The sequence below is a fragment of the Carassius auratus genome, chromosome 49 (genome assembly GCF_003368295.1).
Source record: "Carassius auratus strain Wakin chromosome 49, ASM336829v1, whole genome shotgun sequence".
NCBI classification, from domain to species: Eukaryota; Metazoa; Chordata; class Actinopteri; order Cypriniformes; family Cyprinidae; genus Carassius; species Carassius auratus.
The window spans coordinates 14,127,334-14,137,042 of NC_039291.1; positions in this window are offsets into that span (position 1 = coordinate 14,127,334).

Below are 9,709 nucleotides of genomic sequence, written 5' to 3' on the forward strand. Positions count from 1 at the left end.
TTTTGCATTCATTTTGTGAAGAAAGTGGATTATGCAGACAGTAGGAATCTTAAGATATAATATATTAAAGCCTTGTTCATATCAAAACTACATGCCCAATACGGTGAATCAAATTTAAACGCAATGGTTATCGGTATGATCATCGACAGATGATATTTTCATTCCCTTTTACAATCTATGTTGGAAAAAATAATCCATATTTTATAAATTGAATTATTTAAATGTATTAAAATTGTAATGTACAAGCAGTTGTTTTCTTTCAGACACAAGAAATAATTAAATAACAATGATTAAATATAACTTGCATGACTAGCATGTTTGATTTTACTCCCATATACAGAAAACCTAAAAGGTTGATTCTGATTGATGTCCTTGGACACATAATACATCAACTGCCCACATAAGTGATCAAAAGAGACAGCATCTCATAACACTTCACTGCACATGCAGTGCTTATTAATGAATACAGCTTCCAACAAAACCTGAACCATCCAGTTCACTAGCAAACAGCAAGATTTAGTCAAAGACGTGGCCTCGAGGGAGGTGCACAAACTCTGACAGGATGCACAGTGGTGTATCAGTGACCCAGATCGGGCTTGTGTCATTTCCTCAACACCCACCTTCTTCATAGTTTCCTTTCTTCACTCTCATTATCTATAAAAAAATGCAAAAGATCAAATTTATATGCAAATAAACAGATCTAAAACTCATCTATTGGCCTTTGGCACACAAGTTATTTGATACGTTTTTTGAGGACACGCATCATTAGCTTTAGCTATAACATCATTGCATAGAGTATAGTATCAAACACTTTTTATATTGTTTCCTTTTTCTTAAAGATTGACATTTTATTAAAAAGTGACATTTCATAAAACAGCAAACGTTCACGAATAAAGACCCCTTGTTTAGCAGACGAAATACAAAATCTTCAACCTTCTCAAAATATAATATCTTACTCACAGTGAAGGTGGAGGGAATGACTTCACACACATATGGGAAGTGTTTATATGGACAGTGAGGAAAGTGGTGTGGTCTGCCTGCTAAAACAATCCTTGAGTTTGCTGGATAATTGACGCTTAACATTTATTACACAGAATACAAGTAAGAGTTTCCAACACCTGATACTGCATTAGATCATTTCTTCCTTTTAGCTGATGTTGGCGTATGGAGGAGAGTCTAAAGTCGGCCAGATGGGTTAAGGTTTAATTTATACCAGCCAGAGCTGAGGTTGATGTTATTAATCTTTTGACAAATGTTTGTTAGTACAGATGGAAAGCTGGCGCAGAGGAAGCCTCTATTAATCTTATAGACTGTAATGACTGATAATGATTAGGCAGCAATGATTAACTGACTGGTTTATTTCTGTTGGATGTACGAAAGCATACTAGTGCCAGCTTCATTATCAACATACATGTTCAGCACAAATAATTGTTTAACTAAGAGGAAGCTTACAGATTTCCTTCTGAATAAATGATTTTTCCATGTCTCTGAGAAAGCTCAGATGTGGAGGTAGAGGCAGTCTGCCCAAATATAACGGGATGTGTTTCCGTCAGTTAAGTGTTATGCATGTTGGTGCGATTCTATATTTTAGCAATACAATTAAATATTGAAAATTATTTAACTATAAATGGATTAGTTGTTGCAGATTGTTTATTTTAGACAAAGGAAAACATATGATTTAAAAGTAATACTATTAAATTAATAATATATACATTGTACACAGCCACAGTTTTACAGTTGATTGTATGCATTAAATATAATATTTTATAGTTAAAATTATAAGTCAATTTTGGCTCAAGATAAATCATCTTTCCATTGATGTATCGTTTGTCAGGATCAGACGATATTTGGCCGAGATACAACTATTAGAAATCTATCTGAGGGAGCAAAAACATCTAAATATTGAGAAAAATCATCATCAAGTTGTTCAAATGAATTCTTAGCGATGCATATTACTAATCCAAAATTAAGTTTTAATATAATGACAGTAAGAAATGTATAAAATATCTTCATGGAACATGATCTTTACCTAATATCCTAATGATTTTTGGCATAAAAGAAAAATCAATAATTTTGAAGTTTTTTGGGCTATTGCTAAAAATATACCCCAGCGACTTTGGACTGCTTTTGTGCTCCAGGGTCACATTTTAGAATAGTGAGAATGATAATTTAAGAAATTAGAAATTTCATGAAAGTATAATGGTAAATGTAACTTCAGTGAACTTTTAAAAGTTTCTTTTTTTTTTTTGACATTGTTAGTTTGTATTACCACAGAATCAACCATATGTGCGCACTTACACAGGAAATATTTCCCTATACACAAATTCCTCTTCCCTTACATTTTTAATGCTTTGGGCCACCGCCTGCGAACGTGAAGACAGAAAACAGCAGTAGAGCAGTACTGAACCAGCTTCCCAACGCCGCTCCAGTCAGCGTGACCCAACTGGAAAACAGACTGAAAAGAAAAAGAGATCCAGTTTGGATTTGTCTCTTCACCAGAAAGGCTGGACGTCCTCCAACTTGGCAACCCAGTCCTCTTCCTTTCACACTAATGTTCATTTTCCTCACATCCAGTCACAGTCTGTACTTCAGCTTTGCCAGACTTCAGAAACAGATCCCACAGCTGCCATGTGAACGTGACTGAGATGCGTGCAGCAGTTATAAGGCCTCTGTCATCTACTTGTCTGTCATCGTCTTCCAAACCGCTCCACACCGCCAGCCTCTTCTTACCAGTTATCCAGGCCTCCAGCCCCGGAGCAGATTACTTTTCCCTTTTCTAAGAGTAAAGCCCAACAGTGGAGTCACTGGGATTCTCCCTCCTCTGTGTTTAGTACAGACCTTGCCCCAAATCATGCCTGAGATCCCCAGCAGTAGAGAAATGCAAACAAGAGCAATCTGTTCTGTACCGAAAACCTGTCGGATTATTTAGAGCCGAGACGCACACTTACTTATGAGTGAAGCAGACAATACTGCAGTGCTTTTTCACACAGAAACAAGCAGAACATGCATACTTGTAAATTTTTATTTTTTTATGACATTTGATTCCTTTTTTATGATGGGGATCTGTGATTCTGTCTGCATTTTCTACATTCGGGAAATCACAGGGCCCTAATTTCTAAGCAGTTAAACTTATAAAAACAGAACTCCCTCGCAAATGCATGGTAAGTTTTGCACAGGCAAACACTGCTTACATTTTCTCATGTAAAATTTAGTTTGCAAATTGCTCTATTTCTAATGAGACATCTTACACACTCGGCAATAGGCACAGATTTAGCAAGACCAGGCAAATTAAACGGTACAGTTTCCTGAAAATAATTGATGAACCCACATGAAAGATTAAATCTTCTAATGGATCCTGTCTCAACATCTTTCAGGGAGACACATTTAAGTTAAAACCAAAGAAGCTCAAACAGAGTCTGCAGGAAGTGGAAGTGTATGCGACAAAAAATCAGGTACTTTGTTCAATGTTGGACATTTTTTTTTACATTGCACATGTAAAAATGTACCACAGTAGTTGTCTTCATAAGGGGATCCCACTATCTTTAGTCAAAAACTTTAAAGCTGTAGTTTGAGCATTGGCGTAGTTGCCGTGTTTCACTTTTGCAGGGTGCTATAGTCCAGAGGCAGTGTGAAGTGCTCATTGGCACACTTAGTCTAAATTAAAACATTATGAGCCTGGCATGTGTTCATGGTTTTGATTGGATGTCATTAAGAGAGAAGATGAGCTCCTATTTTTTCTTTATGATGGAGGCTACTAACAGGTGCAGCCATATAAAAACCCATATAATACCGTTGGCTGGTTTGTTTTATGGCTTGATGGGTGACCTTGAACTGTAGGAAACAATAGCAAATGTACAGTTCTTAGCAGAGTTTTGCATCAAGATACACTAGCATTCAAAAGTTTGGAAGAGTCTTGAAAGAAAGTCTTGAAAGAAATAACAGTAATACAAAATGACAAATGCATTATAATGATTGATTGAAGGTGACAGCAAAGGCATTTGAAATTTTGCAAAAAAAAAATTGAATGCAGGGTGCATTAATTACTTAAAAATTTGTAATGTATTTTTTTTCTTAGTTTCAAATAAATGCTGTTCTTTTGAAATCTTCTGAGCGTTTCTAGTAATCAAAGAATCCATAAAAAAGTATCATGAGTAAATTCATAAAATGTCTTTAAAATAATTCTCAACTCTACTCTTTACCTTTTCATTTATTAATATTTTATATAATTTTATGCTTTCAGCTACTAGTAAATATAGCACTTGATGCTCCGTTTAGCATATGTTTTACCATATTTAAATCCATTGTGTAAACAGTGTGGGGAAATTTCTGCAGATTCTTCCTTGTTATTTATTGTGATTCTAAATGTAAATCCCAAAAAATGTTCAGGCTGCATGTAACATTTAGTAATGTGTTCCTCCGCAACATTGAGTTTATTTCTTTTTTTTTTCAGTTTTCAGCTTTCGACGGTCAACTCTGCAGGCATGGTGGACGAGTCGAGGGATCAATGTGCGATCAAAGGATAAGAAAGAGGAGCTGGTGTCAAAGGTCATGAAGTGTCTGAGTGTGTTGGGTTGGGTTACTCGCCTAAAAAACACACTAGAGAGTGCATTACTTAGTTTTGACTTGTTCCATTGATAAACTCTGTTTACCGTTCAATACATGCCATGAGTTAGACCACATTCATTGCACATGACATTTAGCTTCAGCTTTTTTTCAAGAAAGACCTTGTAAGCTAAAATCTGTAATTTAATTGGATCCAGAGTTTAGAGAAAGCTATAGATAAAGAAAAGCAAAACATGTATTTCTTTATATAGTAGCCCTTTTGTGATGGTCATTTACCTGTCCTTAAATGTAACCCATCATGTTTAGTTAAACTCTGCTCTGACTTTAATCAAGACTTTGGAAAAGACCCAGATCCTTTCTCGCAAAAGTTCCTCCTAAAGTTCTTTCAAAGTAAAATCGGACACAAATAAGCCAATTAAAGGCATGCAAGATTATAGAGCTGTATAATCCATGAACATGACAGCTGAGACGAATTTAATGACAAAATGTAGGGAGCTTATCTTGTATCTTGAATGCAGATGTCAGTATTTTGTTGAAATCTCATCTTGAGATCTTCGAGGTGACTTTCCTCAATGCTAATGAAACAGCAGACTCACAAAGACGAGTCAGAGTCAAGTCAGGGGCTCTTGACTGAGATGGAAATCAGGCCTAGCCACTTTGATGGCTAATGATAGAGGCTAAAGTACGCTGCTCTTGCTTACTCTTACTCTTCTGTCCTTTATACTGACAGAGCTCAATGACCCTTTCACATCTGACTCGAAAAGCTTTGCACTAAATAGGAGGTCATGGAGAAGCAAGGATGCACTTCTGCACTGCAAATATTGTCAGGCTTGAAAAGATGACGTGCATTTTGCACATCAAAGATTTGAATGTGAAACGGACTTGCTACCCGCCACGCTGTGACAAACAGGGTGACTGTTATTCATTACCCTTACAGCTTCTAATATCAGCATGTTTAATTGATGTTTGGCTTATTTATGGAGGCCAACAGGGGTTAGCTGATTCATCGACTCTTAAAGGGGGGGTGAAATGCTATTTCATGCATACTGAGTTTTTTACACTGTTAAAGAGTTGGATTCCCGTGCTAAACATGGACAAAGTTTCAAAAATTAAGTTGTACGTTTGAAGAAGTATTTTTGTTCCCAAAATACTCCTTCCTGTTTGTCACAAGTTTCGGAAAGCTTTTTCGAGTATGGCTCTGTGTGACATTAGATGGAGCGGAATTTCCTTATATGGGTCCTGAGGCACTTCTGCTGGAAGAGCGCGCGCTCCCGTATAGCAGAGCACTGAGAGCACAACAGACTTCACTGATCAGAGCGAGAGCGTCGCCAAATGTCACAAAAGAAGTGTGTTTTTGGTTGCCAGGGCAAGACAACCCTGCACAGATTACCTAAAGAGAAACAGCATTAAGGGACCAGTGGATGGAGTTTATTTTTACAGAGCATCAACGGAGTTGTGAAAGTGTTTGTGTTTGTTCCCTGCATTTCGAAGATGCTTGTTTTTCAAACAAAGCCCAGTTTGACGACGGATTTGCATATCGTTTATTTCTTAAGGATGATGCAATCCCAAGGAAAAAGGGTCACGATCGTGTGTTGGAACCACAGGCGGTGAGTAAAACTGCTTCAAATATCTCTGCCTCCTTGTTAGTGCGTCCCCCTCCCATCGGAGACCCGGGTTCGAGCCCCGCTCAGATCGAGTCGTTGCTGTGCTGCTCTCGTTCAGTTTCAGCCTCTGGATCTGATTCTGGATCATAAATAAACGGCTGAATCTGACTGTTAGCCATGGTTTGTTTTGGATGATTGGTTTTCACTCACGTTAATGTCACAGTTTCCACATGCTCTCAACACAAAAGCCTATTGGCGCTCGTGATTCTTTAGCTCCGCCCACACGTCACGCCTCCAGCCGCTCGTGTTTTTCCGGGAAAAAATTGGTACAGACGATCTTTCTCTTATGAATATAATAAAACTAAAGACTTTTTGGATTTATGAAGGATGCAGTACTACTCTATATGTACTCAAGATTAACAGGAGATTGAGTGACAACGAGCATTTCACCCCCCCTTTAAAGTCTTCAACCTCGCGTCAAAGTTAAAGAAAAATGTTCCTTTAGAATGATTCCCACACTTTTCAGAATCCAGTCTTTTTTGGTCTACATCAGCACATGCAGCAATTGAAAGATGATATGTTTGATATGTTGCAATCGATGGTGTTTTTAAAACACAGTCTGCATCAGTCTGTCATCTTTAATCTCAGAGGCTACAGTACATTTATTCACTTGCTGTCGCTCTTCTGTTATTTTTTCGTTCATTTCCTGACATCATTGCACCTCAGAATGCACTTTTGTTTAGGTGCCAGTCACCACAAGGCACGGTAAAAATTCCCATCTTCCGCGTGCCAGTTCATGCTCTCAACTGACAGTACAGGCCTCGGGACTCTGATTTACACTGTTTACCTGAGTTCTGACTCTACTTACAACCAGATTTATATACAGAGTCAAGGAGTCTGCTAAAATTTATGAGCTTTTACAATTGAAACATTTAAGGACCATGTTAAATGCTGGATGGACTTAGCAATGATAGGGTGTTTATATATTACATATTTCTTTTATTTATAGGACATTTTAGTCATTTTTTATTCTTTGAATTATAAAAAGGAGTTAAATTTGACAAATTAAACAAAGAAAAGTATGTGGGAAGAGTGCATTCACTCTTTCTGAACGTTTCACACTTTTGTATTGCCAAGTACTTCTAAAAGAACCAAAAATAGGAAGTAATGACAAGATGCGAGGCTATGCGACATGATTTGTTGATGTGGAATGAGCGGTGTATCTGAAACAAAATGAGCAGAGGGCAACCGTGGAGCAACGAGGAGGTAAAGTGCTTTTTATGAGCTCTTCGTGAGTTTGGAGGTGGTGAAAATAAATCATAAGAACACGCAGCAATGAGTGTGTTTAGTCCAGCAGACAGCGTCATGTGTGTTTGACTTTAAGCGGTGCTGAGCAGACCGATTGATGAATGGGTAGTTTGATATCAAACACTGATCGGTCTGGACAGCACCACTTCTAGTTGAACACAGCTTATTTTTGGGGACCAGGACCAAATGAATCTCCTCCTTTTTGGTCCGGACCAAATAAGCCAAGAGAAATGAACTACAAGTGTGAACGCACCCTAAGGCCTGGTTCACACGGGACGATTTTTAAATTGTCGGCCGATTTTCCAAACCTGAGAGACCCCACACACGGCGATAAAAAAACACGGGTCTAACAGTTTTGGTCGTTTCGTGTGTGGTGTGCAGCCACACGGCAATATCAACACATCACACACGAACCGATTTGACTCCCGAGCATTCCCAGGTCAGACGGGAAATCTCGCAAAATCCCTCGAGATCAAACGTGACTTTAGAGTAAACAATCATGGCGGACGAAGAGGATGCAGTGGCCATAGTTTGTGCTTTGTTTTTAACGAAAAAAAAAAAAAACATGAGAAAAACAAGAAAAGGCGATGGTCAAAGAGGTGGAGACAACGCGAGCATGGACTATACTTGCTACATCATGATATGGAGATAAGTTGTTGTTTTATCTCATAGAAATGTTGTTACGTACTACACAGATTAATAACCGTTGAAATAAACGTTCATATATTCGTTTCCATGTACTCTGGTGGACTGCAGTTGTGGATGTAGTTATGCCCATCGACTTTATTTGTATTTGTTATATTTGTTATATTATATACGCCGGCTGTTTTGATTTTGTTTCCCGGTACTTCCTCACCGCCTCGTCACCTCGCTTTCTGATTGGCTACACGCCACAGTCTGCGTGATTGTTTGTCCTCGGGGGACACCACACACGAGAAGAAATCGGGCCAAATAAATCCAACATGTTGGATATCCCCGATTTGAGATCGGAGCGGTCCCGACGTTCTTCCGAGCAGAGGAGAGCGGTCTTAACACACCACACACGGCAGGAATATTTGATAAGATTATTTTACGATAATCGGAGCATCCTTAAATTGTCAGAAAGGGGTGAATTGGGGCTAAAATCGGCCTAATTATCCTGCCGTGTGAACCAGCCTTAAGACGTTTAATTTCAAACTGTTGCTCCACTGAAAAAGTAATCTGGTCTGAATCAGGAGAGAAATCTGTACAGATCAAGCACCTTCAACAAATGAAAACAGTCTAAAACTGTTATAAACAAATATGTTGTTAGATTTTGAAATGAAACGACTACAATGGATGGATTTTTACTCTGGAGGAAGAGTTAATATGCAATATGGACCATTTGGCCTATCTATCTAATAGACTGCATTGCTTTCAAAACATTCAAACTTTAATCCATAAAACTATTTTAAACTTCAAACTATTTCAAACTGAAACTTTTTAAACTTTTTAAAACTGTCTGGTCTGGTTTTCTCAAGCCAGCTTCAAAGTTTTTCTTGATAAACCTTGTTTATTTACTTATACAAAAAAAAAAAATATACTGTGAATATTTTGTCTTCAAAAGAATACAAGTAACTCCAACTTTTAAATCAAAAATACTTCAAATTTCAGTCCACAGTGTATTGATTTGATAATCACAAATTAATAATATATATCACTATTTCATTTTTATTTAGATATTTTTGCAGCCCTATTTGTTTATTCTAATGTTATATTTTATTAAATTAATTTGCAAGCCCCAGTCAGAAAAATCCCTGACTTGGTGATTAACTGCTGCTGTCATCACTAGAAAACGAATGCAAAAACACGCACAAACAACTCTGAAATTATACTGCAATCATTCAAGTAGGTAAATAATAATTATATAATTTGCTTGTGTTTGTCAAAGTGTTGTTAGCAGCACCTGGTTAAACAGGATTGCGGGTGATTGACAAATGTGCACAAAAAAATGCTGCAGCGGTTTAGTGGATTGGTCCCACAGTGTTTTATACATTTTATTGTGCTGAACACCCCACCTGTACTGACACACTTGACAAATGTATGCGGATACATTTCTACCTAATTAATCTGTATAATTGAAGTCAAAGCAAATTGTAGAATCCCACAAGCATGCCAGCCAATACACTAGAGGCGTTTATACTGTGACTCCCAGCTGCTATTATGCTGGTGGTAATTGCTTAAGCGTCCACTGTAATTAAAACAATCGATTATCA